The sequence below is a fragment of the Euprymna scolopes genome, chromosome 14 (genome assembly GCF_053919585.1).
Source record: "Euprymna scolopes isolate OS-2025 chromosome 14, ASM5391958v1, whole genome shotgun sequence".
NCBI lineage: Eukaryota > Metazoa > Mollusca > Cephalopoda > Sepiida > Sepiolidae > Euprymna > Euprymna scolopes.
This window is the reverse complement of record NC_136495.1, coordinates 49126934-49142886: the sequence shown is the minus strand read 5'-3', so window position 1 is coordinate 49142886 and position 15953 is coordinate 49126934. Positions and strand designations below refer to the sequence as shown.

The following is a 15953-nucleotide window of genomic DNA, read 5'->3' as shown; positions in this document are numbered from 1 at the left end:
CTATTAACCGCAAAGCAATGCAGAGCCAAGGCAGCTGTCAAGCACATGAAGTGGATACTAACAACAAACATTAGCCCCAATAGTTCACTGGACACAGATGAAATGGCAAAAGCACTTCTACTCCATCACAACACACCACCACCCGACATAGGTGCATCACCTGCAGAATTTCTATTCACTCGTACCCTGAATGACCACTTACCAAACCCAACAAAATCCTGCCATGAATGGTTGGAACTCACCAATATGCGCGAGAGGGCCATCAACTAGCAGTTCATCAACAACACCAAACTTACTGAAAACAGGCAACAACTCAACCCATTAAGAATCGGGGAACACATGTCAATTCAAAATCAACATGGACACAAACTCCTACACTGGGACAACACAGGCAAAGTTTTTGAAACCTTCCCTGAGAGACAATACTGCATAGTGGTCAACGGCAGCAGTATGCCTCACAATCGCTTATCCTACCCAACCTAGTACACCCTGAAAGCCAACACAAATAATGCCAGCACTACCTTTCGCACCCAGAATGCAAATAGAGAATAAAACCCCGCAAGCGACAGAGATAATGCAGAACAAAGTCTAAACCTGTCCATAACAGACGACTACCTTGTAGATTTAAGGACTTCCAGCTTGAATAATAAAATAAATAAATTTAAAAAATGATAATAAATAAATTAAAAATAAATAAATAACATATTAACTTAAGGTAGAGTTATCTTTGATCTGAGCTCTCCGCGTACTGTTTTTCTTGACAATATTCCCAAACTTGTGTCCTAATTTTAGTAAAAGTGATAAAAATTAACCTAATTTTAACATAATATTTATTGCTGACCCTAGCTCTCCACGAGTGGAGACGAGGTGTGCACTGTCATGGCGGCGTCAATAAAAGGTCTCATGTACATCGTAGATGAATAACCAAACGCTTATGTCCTGTTGTCATTCCTCATTATTTAATTTTCCTATATCTTAACTATACCCTGAGTAAAATCACAGCTACCGAGAGAGCAGGCCAGTGAACATGATAGCGTGATGTCATTACCAGATCAACATGTAGGTAAAGGCACGAATGCATGGCGGCGTCAATAAAAGGTCTCATGTACATCGTAGATGAATAACTAAACGCTTGTGTCCTGTTGTCATTCCTCATTATTTAATTTTCCTATATCTTAACTATACCCTGAGTAAAACCACAGCTTAGGTAAAGGCACGAAGGTGCAAAAAATTTCCGGTGTTCAACCACATGGCCATGAAAAATATTTTTCATCACCTTATATTGTGGCTGTTGTAATTATATGTTTTTATTCTAAAGAGAAAAAACAATTCTCCATTTTGATTATTATTACAATTATCATAATTGCACATTGGGATAATTTTAATCTATCAAAATATAACAGTAAGTGAACTTGATTTTTATCTTTTATTTCTATCGAAAGAACTTTTATTTCTATTGGAGGAAGTCGAATATTTCATTTTATTTATTTTTTTCAACTGCAAAACAAACAATTTTTATGAGAATATTTTTCAGTCCGTTCTTTTAATAATAAATAAAACTTTTCATTGAGTATTTCCAAATATTTTAAAGTTAGAAGCATTTTTCATGACAGTTTTTTTGTTTTATTTTTGTTGTTGTTTTGTTTTTTGTTTTGTTTTTTAACTAAAGCGATCCATGAATTCAATATTTTAGCTTTGAAATATATTTAAAACTTAAAAGTGTTTTTTTGTTTGTTTTATAACATTTTATTTGTAAATAATTTACATCATGAAATGGGAAATGAAATAGGAAATTCTTTATTCTCTCATAAGACATACGAACACAAATTCATCTTAAAAATTCATTAACTAATCAATTTTAATGAAAGTTTTGATATGAAGTAAAAATAAAGAGCACATTAATTTTTAGTTAACATATTTTCTTGTGTTTTATCTTATAAATAAATGTTGTACGCACCATGCTGAAATAATAACGTTATTTAAAAAGCCATTCTTAACAGGAGAGGTGGGGAGCTTTCTAACTATTCTGCACTTTCACCTAACAATTTAATGAAAAAAAAAGATACCATAAAAATTTAATTTAACTTGAAAGTCCTATCTAATATATAGCACGGTGTGTATACCACCACCATTATTATTATTATTATTATTATTATTATTATTATTATTATTATTATTATTATTATTATCATAACAACAAAAACAGCAACAATAATAATAAAAATAAAGGTACTTCACAGTGAATGTAGACCCTATTGCTCCCTAAAAAGTGCATACACAAAAGGTTTTCATTGGTTTATTTAATCATGAAAACTTTTTTGAAGGTACTATTTGAGGCAAAAAAAGGCCAAAAGCATTATTTGATTACGTATGAAAAAATGAATTAACAAAAACTAAAAATATTAGTGTAGAAAATATAATATAATAATAAAATAAATTAAAACAAAATGAAAATAAATTAAAAAACAAGCATGAAATAAAAGTGTGAATCAAATTTAATCAAAAAAATAAAAGAATTAAAAAAATAAAAATACATGCTCGATTACAAAAAAATGTATGAGATATGAGATATATACAAAGAAAGTGAAAGAAAACCTCGGGGAGCAGCCATTAAATTAAAAATCGTTTATGCAGGGTCTACGTTCCCTGTAAAGTGCCAAAAAAAAAACTGTAGATGATATCAACTGGCGCCACACCAACTAGTTGTGAAGGGTCAGGGAGGATGGAAAGTTCGAGGTGGGAGAGTATTAACCAGACCTCCACTGAACGTGAGTAGTTCAAATCTGGTACCTTGGAGAGGCATTTTGGAAACACCAATGGCCGATGCCAACAAGAAATGAATGGCAAACGGCTGTTGCATGCAATCATCTGTATGAGTGGTCAAGATGTGGAGAACATTGGAAATCTGGGGAGACTTGTTGTCACTTGGTCTCCAGCGAATACCACAAGTTACTGCAAGTGAGCGATCACTGATGATAGCCTTGTGAGACAAGTCCTAGTGAGTGAAATAATAATAATAATGTCCCCTTCCAACTTCACCACCACCCTGATTAAATATCGTAGATGTTTACTATATTTTCTTAGTTTTTAACCAATGTTCCCATTATGGTATGATTGTCTTTTAGTAGTTACATGAGCTTCATTTCCGTATTCATGTATTCTGCACTGATATGAAAATCAAGACTATAGCGGAGTCTAGGATTCCTAACCATGTAACTGATGAAAATATGCTACACATTTTGATGAAAAACATGGGGAAAAATGAACATACAAGAACAGAAAACCAAAACTTTAAATATAATTCCTGTATTAAAAGTAATAGTTATTTAAACATCATATAATCTTGTGGGGAAAATCCAGGTCCCCAATAAGGGGTAGTCTGGATAAGAACAAAAATAAAAATTGTCCTAGTCATGAAAGATTTCTCCTCCACCGGCCGAGGACAGAATAGGTGAATTGTAGCATCAGAACAGATACTACACTGTGATCTTGTCCCGAAGGCCAAGAATTGTTTGTGTTTTATGTTTCTTTAATTGTCTGTTCCCTAAATTCAAAATTCAGTTTTATCAGTATTAGATTGTATATTGCTTTAAAATTACATAATTTTACATCGATAATATTTATATTTTATATTGAATAAAGTTCAGTTTCGTTATAATCGAATTGAGCTCCTTTCTTTTTTCGCATGTTTTAATGCTTTTTTTAAAAACGCCATCCGGCCATCATATAGTATCGACAGTAACAGCTCGACAAATCTTACCTACATTGTCTGCAAGCATTTTTCAGTTAACAGGCCTTCTATATCTCGGTGGCCGTGGTAAAACACAAAACACTCTGACCTTCCACACCCACCACCATGCCAAAAATATAGCACCCCTTGAACCGTTAAAAAATTAACAATTCTTTCTGAAATCAAACTATAGACGTTCATCTATGCTTGACATGATTATCAAAACAGTCTTTGTTTTCAAAATCGTAACTTTAGAAGCCAATATAATAGACTTTTTTAAAATAATCATTTATTTATTTAAAAGTTTAAAGTCAACCTAGTTTCGAGGACATACTTTTTCATCAGACATGGAATTCGTTTGTGCTTTTTTCCCCCCTTTTTCTTTCTTTGTGGCATGGTGTCACTAATAAATCAAAGTGTGTGTGTGTGTGTGTGTGTGTGTGTGTGTGTGTGTGTGTTTTTTTCTTTCTAATGTTCCAATCAAGAGGATCGCATGTGGCTTGTCTACAATGAAGTAGAAAATTTATGTTTCCTTGATGTAAGCATTCTGGCAATTCGAATTAAAATTTCTAATTGATTACAACTCAGGGCGGACCTGAACGAGCTTGCCCCCTGCCGTAAAATTAATTCCTTTTCACGTTTCCTTTTTCTTTTCTTTTTTTTTCTGCAGATTATCGTCAATAACAAACTTAATTTTCATATTAGCAGGAAAACTTTTTTTTAAATGTATTTAATGACTTTTAACATGGGGATCACTTTTAAATTATAACGTTCTATTAAATTGATACCCCACTTTGCAGTCAATCAGCACAACTTATTATTTCAGTTCGAATTATTACAATTTCTTTTCATTCTTCCTTATGAATTTTTTTTTAATAGATTATTTCAGTTTGAATTATTGCAATTTAATTTTATACCACAGCGAACAAGTGACATTATAATTGAAAAGTGATCCACCATGTTAAAAATCATTAAATAAGCTTTTAAAAAATTTTCCTTCTAATATGAAAGTTAAGTCTGTAATCGACAATAATCTGCAGAAAAAAATAAGAAAATGTAAAAAGGAATTCATTTCACAGCAGGGGGTGGCAAGCTCGTTCAGGTCCTCTTAACTCAGATTTTTTTTTTTTTATATAGAAGCATTTATTTATTATTTATTTTAAATCAACTTTGATTGGAATAGAAGTGATGATTGGTGGCCTATAAACACACTCACTGGAAAAGTAATGAACATTTTTACTCAATTTTCAACAAAAAATATTTGTACAAAAAAGACATTTCCATCTATTGTACTCAGACTCGGTCTCAGCTGTTAAATTGGCCTAAGATTTTCAAGGTTTTCAGAAAATATTTACTTCTTTTATTGATTGAAATTCTCCTGTTTATTTATTTTTTTTTTTTTAGCAAAAACTCAATGTTTGCTGATTGTCTACGAAAACTGTTTTCATTAATAATTAATTTTCTATCTTATTGTTTTTGATAATTTTTGGATATTTTCATTCTTGCGACATGATAATTAAGTAGATACCATTGGTTTTACTTGAAATTCACTATTTAGATTTTCGGATTTCGCTCTAACAATGAAGAAGCACCAAAATTTTAAAGAAAAGTCACTTTAGTCAGAACATTAGAAAGAGCAATTTTTTTTAAGTTTTCTCAAACTATTTTTTAAGTTAGCTTTTATTATTGACTACTGCTTTTTTTTTTTTTTTTTTTTTTTTTGTCTGTTTTTCTTGTTTTGTTTTTTTTTTTCAGGGAGGATAATAAATCGTTGTAATTGTAATTTATTATTTAGAAAATTGGACAAAATGGGAAATACGGATCACAACCGGCTTCAATGCGAAAAACAAACAGGATACATTTTGGTCAACACCTGTTTAACCAACAATGCAAGATATTTTATCTCACCTGCTTTAGCTCCAAGAAAGTGGCAAAAAAATACTGCTGCCACATCTGGGCAGAAGCTGCTAAAAACAGCCTATCCTGCCTTGACAGAGTACAATATAGACTTCGTAGCTAAGTGGGGGATGCCCTTTTCTTTTTCTCTGCAACCTCTCTCCCACAGAAGAGACATTGCGAGCCTATCTTTGTTTTATCGTTATTTCTATGGCAAGTGTTCGTCTGAGCTCCAATCTCTGGCCCCCCCCTCACTAATCTTTCACGATAAACATCCGTCTAGCTGAAACCAATGTCAATAATTTTCCCCACTCTTTATCTGTGCCTAAATAAAAATGTAGATTCCATGAACAAAGTTTCTTTTTTGAAAATGCATGCCTGTGGAACTCTCTTCCGTTTGCCAGTCTCCTACCTGACTACGACTTGGATGTCTTCAAGTCCAACATAAACAAATTCCTGATGAACCGCCCCTTTAAGTAAGACACTTTATCAAATCTTCAATACTAACGATTACTATCATACTATTCCATTGATTACTGTACAAGCAATAACCCTTATCCCCAAGTGGCTTCCAGGCCTTGATAAGTGGTGACCATCATGTTAAAAAAAAAAGAAGCATATCTCTAAAATTCGACACAAATTTTATTCTTTCTTCATTGCAAAAAAGGAAACGCCTGATTTGCCTCTGAATAGAACAGGTAACAACCTCGAAAGATAATAGTTTTTTATTTTCATCAGGAACTGGTATTCGGATACAGCATTGTTCGAAGATCGGATTAATTACAGCTGTTGAAGGCATTGGTATGATGCCTTCTGATGAAAAAATTTAATTCCCAACTTGAATCGATATTACAGAAGTTCATAATTAATGTTCATTTCAGTAAAAAGTCATTAATGACAGGTGGATAATTCTGACCTTTAAAAAAGTTCTAGGAGACACATATAATAATAACTTCGCCTAATCATTTAGGCTTTAAGATAAAGTCTCAAGGAGACCGAAGGTTAGAGGCATCCAAATGCCTCATATCCATAGAGAGTTGAGTTCTGTGTTCCTTCATGTCTGGAACTGTCTGTAAAGAAAAAAGGCAATCAAAAACCTGCCAAGCTCATCGCTGGCGGTTAAAACATCGACCAATATGATTGGTCTAAACTAAGACAGTGGGTGACCAAATCAGCCAATGAGGTGCTTGCTTATAATTGTAGAATTTCTCACAAATGAAGTTGTGTTTTTTTATGTATTTACATGACTTTAAAGTTTGGACTGATTTTTTTTATCTATACTCTCATATAAAAGGAACTGTGTGTGTGTGTGTGTGTGTGTGTGTGTGTGTGTGTGTGTGTGTGTGTGTGTGCGTGTGTGTGTGTGCGTGTGTGTGTGTGAGTTCATTCCCTGTGGACTCGAAAACGGCGGGGGGGGGGGGGGGTATTTCTATGAAATTTCACACGATGATCCTTTATGTGCCTGGCAGTGTCAATCAAAATGTGTCCTTCTGTTTGTTTTTTCACATTGAAGTCAGTTGTGGTTCATATTTTCTATTTCGTCCAATTCATTGAGCATCATTTGATCCTGGGCAATGCCGTGTGCCGTGTCTCCCTGCTAGTGTGTATATATATATATATATATATATATATATATATATATATATATATATAAAAATGTAAATTTGGTTCATTAAAAGTGAATAAAACCATATTTCTACGTTACCAATTTATTTGAAATTTTCAGACAACCCATCTTTAGAGTCGAGGGATGTTTTTATGTTATTAAAATAAATTTACCTCACGAATTATTGAAATATTAAATAAAATATAAATATTTTTCAAAGTCGTTTCTGCGAGACTTGCCCAGTTTTATTTCTGGTAACTTCCGTTTCAACTACTCTCGAATTACCAGATAAGTAAAAAAAACAAAAACTTACTCATGCAGAGAGTGATCCGTGCTGAAATAATAACGTTATTATTTAAAAAGCCATTCTTAACATGGGGAAGGGAGGGTGTTTTGTACCTATTCTGTACTTTAACCTTACAATTGAATAAAAACATATTATAAAACTTTAATTAAACGTGGAAATACGATTTTAAAAAAATAGTGCGGATCACTCTCTGCATTAGCACACACACAAAAAATAAAATAATCCCATATTTCAAAAATTTAAATTCATTTATGTACTTACCAATTTTTTAATTTTAAATTCCTTTATTTATGTTAAGGCTTTTCACTCATGAAACATTACGTTTTAATTGTTTAGTTTCTTTTCACGGCATTGTGTTATATATTAACAATTTGCTTATTATACTTAAGATGATGAATGTTCTTTTGTTGTTCATGTTATAAAGGATATGAGTCTTAAGAGAGATGAGAGTCTTAGGAGAGTTCATGTTGTAAGTGTTCATATTGTAAGACATTAACAGGTGTATATAAAGAGAGAGTGAGAGTTTATAAATGAGAGAGATTGCATATAAATACATTTTGAGAAGGTGTTTTCATATCTATATAGACAGACCGATAGGTTGGCATTTATGCCAATAGATTGACAGGTTGGCATTTATGCTTTGACAGTTCGTATGAACGGGAGTGTTTATATAACATAAATAGACACATATACTTTCTAACACATATATTTTTTAGATGATGAATTTCAAATGGTTTTTACACATAAATAGACAATACCTTTTTCATGTAATGATGGACACAGGAGACGGCAGTTATAAAAACATGATGAGCATTTATTCTTCCACTGACCGGTTGGTGGCTTTGCATTCAGGAATTCAAAGGTTCACGTTCTAATGTTTAAAAAGTGACCGTCTCGCTTCTAGACGATTGAAACCATGTCTGGACCCAGACTATCGTCTGACTCTGACTCTCTGCCTCCCTTCTTCTGACTTCTTACTAACTAACTAACTAACTAACTAACTAACTCTCACTTCCTATATTGAGAAATCCATGCATGTCCGGCCAACGTGACCACAATTCACGTGCCATCAACATGCGTGACCTGCACGTTTCCGAACATTCTGATTTCCCATTTTTTCCTTTGTTGTTTTCACAAAGGAATTCAACCTACATATCTAATTCATTTAACCCATATTTTATTATCCACATTCTTTCTAATAATGAATAGTTTATTTATTATTTATTTCATCAGTATTAACAATTTACTGGACATTCCATTTAAACCTATTGTTCTTTAAAACTTATCTCCAGGGTTCGATTCTTGTTTTCTCTCATTTTATTTTCATTTTAACTAAATCTCTCTATTTTTATACTTACATGAAAAGGGGACAGCCCTTATCATGTAACAATTGTTTACATAAAAAAGTTTGTTTTAACTTTTTCTAAACTGTTTCATTTTTACGACTTACCTCAACGTATTATAAACACCCTAACCTCCTCATATTAAAAAAAAACGCCCTTCCATAAACCTCGAAAGCCGTTCTTAATATGGGGAGGTTGAGGGTGTTCATTCCGAAAGCTGTTTTAACATGGGGAAGTTAGGGTGTTTATAATATGCTGGGGCGAGTCGTAAAATTAACGAAGTTGCTATCTATTATTTAGTGCAAAAATTGCTTGAAATTTATTTATTTGACAAAAAAAAATTACATTTTGGTACTCCTTGGGCGTTGAGTTCCATGGCGACCAGCAAAAAAAAATAATAGTCGCTTCCTTAGTCCCCCACCCCACCCCGCACGTAACATATTTTATTTACTGACGTTGCCGTAACTAAACGATTATTTGTCACATTTACAAACATTTATTTATTTATTTATTTATTTTGAAAAAAGTTTTACTTTTTATGAATATTAAAAGAAAAATGGGTACTCATGCAGAGAGTGATCCATGCTGAAATAATAACGTTATTATTTAAAAAGTCATTCTTAACATGGGGAGGGGAGGGTGTTTTGTACCTATTCTGTACTTTAACCTTGCAATTGAATAAAAAAAAACATATCATAAAACTTTAATTAAACGTGGAAATACGATTTTAAAAATAGCGTGGATCACTCTCTGCATTAGCACCGAAAAATGTTACTAAACATTTATTAATAATTTCTCACTTTTACAAACATTTGATTTAAAATTTCTTTTTAAATGACAACTTTTATCGACTTTTTTTTTAAATACCCCCCAATGGTATTTATTCTAAAATCCGTTGTTACCATGGAGAGGTTGAGGGTGTTTATTCTGAAAGCCGTTCTTAACATTTGTGGAGGTGGACCTAATGTAAAAAAATAAATAAATAAATAAATTTTTTTAAAAACTAAATCATTTATTGATAACTTCTCACTTTTACAAATATGTTTTAATTTACATGCACGGATGAACAAATTGTTGAATAGTGCGAAAACAAAACGTTTTTGTAATAAACTTTGGGACAATATTTTGGGTAAATATTTACATTTAGGTCCACCTCCACAATTTTCTTTTTTAAATGACGACTTTTATTGATAAATAAATTTACTTCTCCGCAACTTTTATTGATAAATGAATCTACTTCTCTGCCACGGGCACTGAACCCCTCCTTTTGTTTTTTAATAGTATTTTTGGGTGGGTATGCTGACAACAAATATCAGTTAAATTTTGCAAATAGCCCCCCCCCCCTCCAAAAGTGGTGTTTATTCCGGAAGCTGTTTTTAAGATGAGGAGGGTGGGGGGTGATTATAAGGTGGACCTAATCTAAAAAAAAAAAAACAAGTTTTTTATACGCACATAAGCAACTATTTTTTTTATTAACTTTTTTTTTTACTTTTTTATTTAAAAATTAGTAAATTTCAATGAATAGAATAATAAATCATTTATCATTAATATGTGTTGTTGGTTTTGTGTTGAATGAAACTTTTATTTTTCATTACAACAATAATGAACCAATTTAAATCTTCCGGCATGCGTTTAAGGGTTACGAAATTATCAATAAATCGTTTAGTTACTAAGCCAACGTCAGTAAATAAAAAAATGTTATGTGCGCATGCATTAGCCTTGACTGGGGGGGCTAAGGGAGCGACCATTAAATAATTATGCTGGTCGCCATGGAACTCAACGCCCAAGGAGTACCTAAAGTGGTACATGCACTTATGTTATGGTGCTATTTTTTAAAATAATATTTTCATGTTAAATTCAAGTTTTACAATATATTTTTCTTTTATTAATTTGTTAAGTGAAAGTACAGATAACCCGGTCGGTTTCTAATGTGAGGAAAATCTAGCCCCCCTCTCCAAAAAAAGGGGTACTCTGGATAATAACAAAACATTAAAATTGCCTCAGTCTCGAAAGATTTCTTCTCTACTGAACGAGGAAACAAACGGTGAAGTGTAGTTCACCTTCTGTTTCTCTCCCCCTCTCTCTTCCTCTCTTAATATCTCTCTCTATCCATCTCTCCCTTTCCCTCTCTCAATCTATCTTTCTCTCTATATCACCCTCTCCATCTCTCTTTGGGCCCCTTTCTCTCTCTAACTCCCTCTATCTCTCTCCTTTCCTCTGTCTCATCCCTCTCTGTTTCTAACTCTCCCCCTCTCTGTGTTTATCTATCAATCCCTTTATCTCTCTATCTCCTTCTCTATTTTCCTCTCACTGTCTCTTTTCTATCTATATATCTTCCTCTCTATCTGTCCATCTCTAATCCCTCATCCTATTTTAGTCTCCTAAATTAATTACAGTGAATAAGGCATTGTCAAAACATGGATAAATCCTATTTTAGTCACCTAATTTACTGACTGTGAGAATAGAAGTTATTTGGAAATTACTGCTACCTTGAACAGCACCAGAAGTAACTGGTAAAACCTTTCTACTTAAATTGATTTTGGCAGACATTTGGTAACAAAATGACATAGCCTTAGCCCTTGCTGCATGAGGAATACCTGCGACCTTGCTGCCAAGTAGAAGAATTATTTATTCTACTTTAAAACATTCAATTTTTCAAAAATCTCATGTTCGACATCTCCAAAACATCCAATATGGGGAAAAATATTGCAGAAATGCAAACTTATTGTTTAGGATGAATGCACAATGGTACGCAAAAAATCACTTGAGGCTCTTGATCGATCCTTGCAAGATTTGCGTGGCAATGTCAGACCATTTGCTTGGTTGGTTCGTTGTTTTTGTTTTACGGCATATCAACCCTTTTCGGGTTATTTAATGCCGAATCCAAAGATTTTGAAGAAAATTTTTTTTAATAGAATATATTTGTTGTTTCCACGTCGGTTTCTATTCAACCCATAGTTGGAACCCTAACAGGTACTACCACTCCGGGTCAGAGTGGACCTGGGAGCAATGGTAATTAAAGGGTGGCTCCACACTCCCCAAAGCCCACAAGCTGGGGCCTCACCACTGGATATAGTTTAAGGTCATATCCAGGACCCCCGTTGAGGGACTTTTACCCTCTGCAGGGAGGCAGTCAGCGTATTCTAATGCCCCACCGACAGGGCCAGACCATTTTGGAATGCAGTAATATTGCTTGCAGGAGATTTCAGACAAATGTTACCTGTTATTCTTCAATCAACACCAGCAGATGAAATAAATGCTTGCCTCAAATACTCTACTTTTTTGTTCCATGTGAAGACATTAAACTTAACTCAAAATATGCATGTCCAGTTGCAGACTGTTCGATCCGCACAAAAACTTTTGCATCACTTGTGGGGAATTTGGTACGAAAAAGTGCCAGCTGGTCAGAGTTAAGGGCAAAATTCTTTGACTTTTAACTTCTATAATTTCTGTAATTTTATTTCATCAAAAGAATAGTTAGTTTAAAAGGTTTTTGCAGATATTCAAATTATAAGAATTCCATTTGACTGAGTGAATGAGCTATTCTTGCAGGTCAATACAAAGATGCCCATGAACTTAACGCTATTATTCAAAGTAAAATTATTTCAGCTGTTTCCATTATTGCTATTCATTGTATCTTTCCAGCTATTCCTCGGATTCCAATTTCTCCCATTCTTTTTTCAAAGTTTTTTGGAATTGTTCCTAGTGCTCCTACTATTATGGGCACTATCTTGATTTTTTTCACTATCCATATCCCTTTCAGCTCTCTGGCTAGCTCTGTGTATTTGCTTTTCTTTGATATTTATCCTGCAGTCAGCTGGAACAGCAAAGTCTACAATTTGGCAGGATTTTTCTTTCTTTATTATGACATGTTATTGCGTTTATCTGTTTGTATGTCCATGTCTCATAGGATTTTGTGATTCTCGTTTTCAATTACTGTTGCCAGCTTATGCTTGTACCATTTGTCCGTGCATTCAAGATGCAGTTGTTTACACAATTCCCAGTGTACTGCCCTTCCCACTTGGTCGTGCCTGTTCTTGCATTCCTTTTGGGCTAGTTTGCTACATTCGCTTACTATATGGTTTATTGTTTCCTCTCTTTGTCCACAGTCTGCATTTGCTGTTTTCTTGCATTATTGTCAATCTTAGCTTAGATGTGGTTGGTTCTTATCAAGTTATCTTGTGCTGCCTTTATTAGGGATTCAGTCTCTCAGATTACATGTCCTTTTCGCATCCATGTCCAAGTGTTTTCACTATTCACATTTTTTGTCATTTGTTTCTCTCCCCATTTTCCTGTGTTATTTTTTGTCTCTCTTTTTTCTGTTTTGTTGATTTTTTTAGTGTCTCTTGCTGCCATAATTATCATTTCAGCGTTTTGCATTATGTATTTTTCTAGTTTATTATTATTATTATTATTATTATTATTATTAATGATGATAATAATAACAACAATATTAATAATAAAGATAATAATAATCTATATATCTATAAAAGTGTGTGTGTGTGTGTGTGTGTGTGTGTGTGTGTGTGTGTGTGTGTGTGTGTGTGTGTGTGCGTGCGTGCATGCATGCATTTCCCTACCAAATAACTCTAATAAGTAGAAAAACAAAGGCTTGGATTCCATGAGTTTTAGTGAATAATGAACATGGTTCTGAACAGATGCACATCCTCAATCCCAACCATCATCAATGGGCCTGAGGTAATTTTGTCAGCATTTGACAAAGCCAAACTCTTTGCCAAGAACTTTGCATCAAACTCAATCCTATGCAATCAGGGCCACTTACCGCCTGAATTTCCCCACAAGATTGAAAACAATTTAAGTGACATCCACATATCTGCTTGTGATGTTGCCACAATCATCAAGAACCTAGACACCAGCAAAGTAATCCTGACAATATTCCAGTCATAGTACTCAAAAAGCTACAACTGAAGCTGACATCCATTCTTACAAAGCTGTTCAAGTGGTGCCTAAAGGAGAAATGCTTCCCAACACCTTGGAAAACCTCATTAGTTTGCCCAGCATTTAAAACCTCTGGAAATCGATCTTCTTCATCTCAGTACAGACCAATTAGTCTTCTGTGTGACATGAGTAAGCTGTTTGAATCCGTAATAAATTGTCAACCACTTCAACAAAAATAACCTGCTCAGTAATATGGCTTCTGTCCTATGAGATCTACAGCTGATGTGCTGACTGTAATCTCACACAGGATTAGTGGATCTTTTGATGGGGTGTTCCTCTCTAGAGCAATAGCTCTTGATATATCAAAAGTATTCGATAGGGTCTGGCATAGGAGTTTACTTCACAAGATCTCCTGCAATGGAATATCTGGAAATGTCTTCTCAACCATTGAATACTTTTTCTCCAATAGGCTTATACAAGTAGTGGTTGATGGGCAGAAGTCAGAAGCTCAAAGTATCCGTGCATGTGTACCTCAGAAATCAATCCTAGGCCTAACTCTCTAATGTTCATCAATGATCTCCCAAACTACATTCTAAGTTCATTCGTCAATATATATGCAAACGACACTACAATCTATGATAATACTTCAAAGGCTACCAATGACTAAGATCTCTCCAAGTCTCTTTACTCTGACCTTGAGAATGTGGTGCAGTGGGACAAAAGGTGATTGGTTAATTTTAACGCATCCAAAACCAAACTTCTATCTTTTCACCACCAACGCACTGATCCCCACCTGGCTCCAGTTGATATGGATGGTTTTAGTCTCAAAGTAGCACCCTGCTTTGACAAGTTTCTTGTACTGACCTTCTCTCTTGAAGTGGAAGACTTACATCAAATCAGTTGCCAGGGTTGCTGGAAAAATTGTTGTGTCATTCTACCACTCCATTAAGTATCTCATTACCAACAGAATCCTCTACTTGTATAAGAGCCAGGTACATCCTAAAATAAAGTACTATTGTCACATCAGAGGAGGAGCTGCTCGAAGCACCTTATCCTGCCTTTGTTACATAGTAGGTCTAACACAAGAAAGTATTTATTAGTTATTTATCTGTCTGTCGATCTATCTATTTATCTATGTATGTATTATTGATATACCTCTCGATCTAGTTATCTATCTATTTCTGTATCTATCCATCTCGATCTATCTATGTAACTGGAGAGATAAACAAGGGATGAATATGAAAATGTTGATAAAAACCTGTCAAAATATGACAAAGCTAAATCATAGACACGTTTACCAGAAGCATCTGATCAGCTGACAAGATCTACATGTGAGTTATATGGATCCGATTAGCTGGAGATCATTGGAGTTGGAATTTGGACGTTGAGCAGAGTGGACAGTTTAACAGGTTGTCCCCTCCCTTCACGGGGGAGGGAGCTGACCTAGAATTAACTACTCAAGCAAAGATATTCACTTTCCATTCTTCTGCAATCGACACCTGGAAAGTGAATAAAAACTATATAAAACCAATTAGCATTCTTGGAAGTGAATGAATATTCGTTTAAACAGGTTCCAGTCTCCTCTCCCAGAACGAGGTGAATTCCAGGTGGACCAAAATCAACGACGCCTGAAAGTAAGGTATATCCAAAATACATGTATCACACACACACACACACACACACACACACACACACACACACACACACAAACATTTAGACGATCATAGTATTGGAACATAAATAGACAGCAACAACATAACTTAGGTTCAGATATTGAAGAACCACCATAAACATTTAGTGGCACGTATACACATAAGGATGAACCCTTCGTCACACGTACATATCGCTGTATAATGTATAGTACGCAATACACAACAGACCTCTTTTTGGTACACTATTATTATATTACACCTTGACAGGGTTCAAAATCGACTTCAAAATGCCCTTTTCCTTTTCTGCAACCTCTTTCTCATAGAAGACACGTTGCAATCTTGGCTCTGCTCTATTGATATTTCATGGTAGGTGTTTGTCGGAGCCTGTCTTTCCCTCACTCTGTGCCTAAATTTAAATGCAAGTTCTATGAACAAAGCTTCTTTTCTAGAACTGTGAAGCTCTGTTCAGCTAGCCTGCTTTCTGCTACTACGACATCGCTTTCAAGTAAATAGATTCTTG

The 15953-nt window shown here is 34.3% G+C and overlaps 1 protein-coding gene across 3 annotated transcripts in view; it reads right to left on the bottom strand.

Moving 5' to 3' along the window:
- The window catches only part of LOC145292989 (N-acetyl-D-glucosamine kinase-like), a 133598-nt gene that overhangs the window by 114798 nt on the left and 2847 nt on the right, over positions 1–15953 (bottom strand). The window lies entirely within an intron of this gene.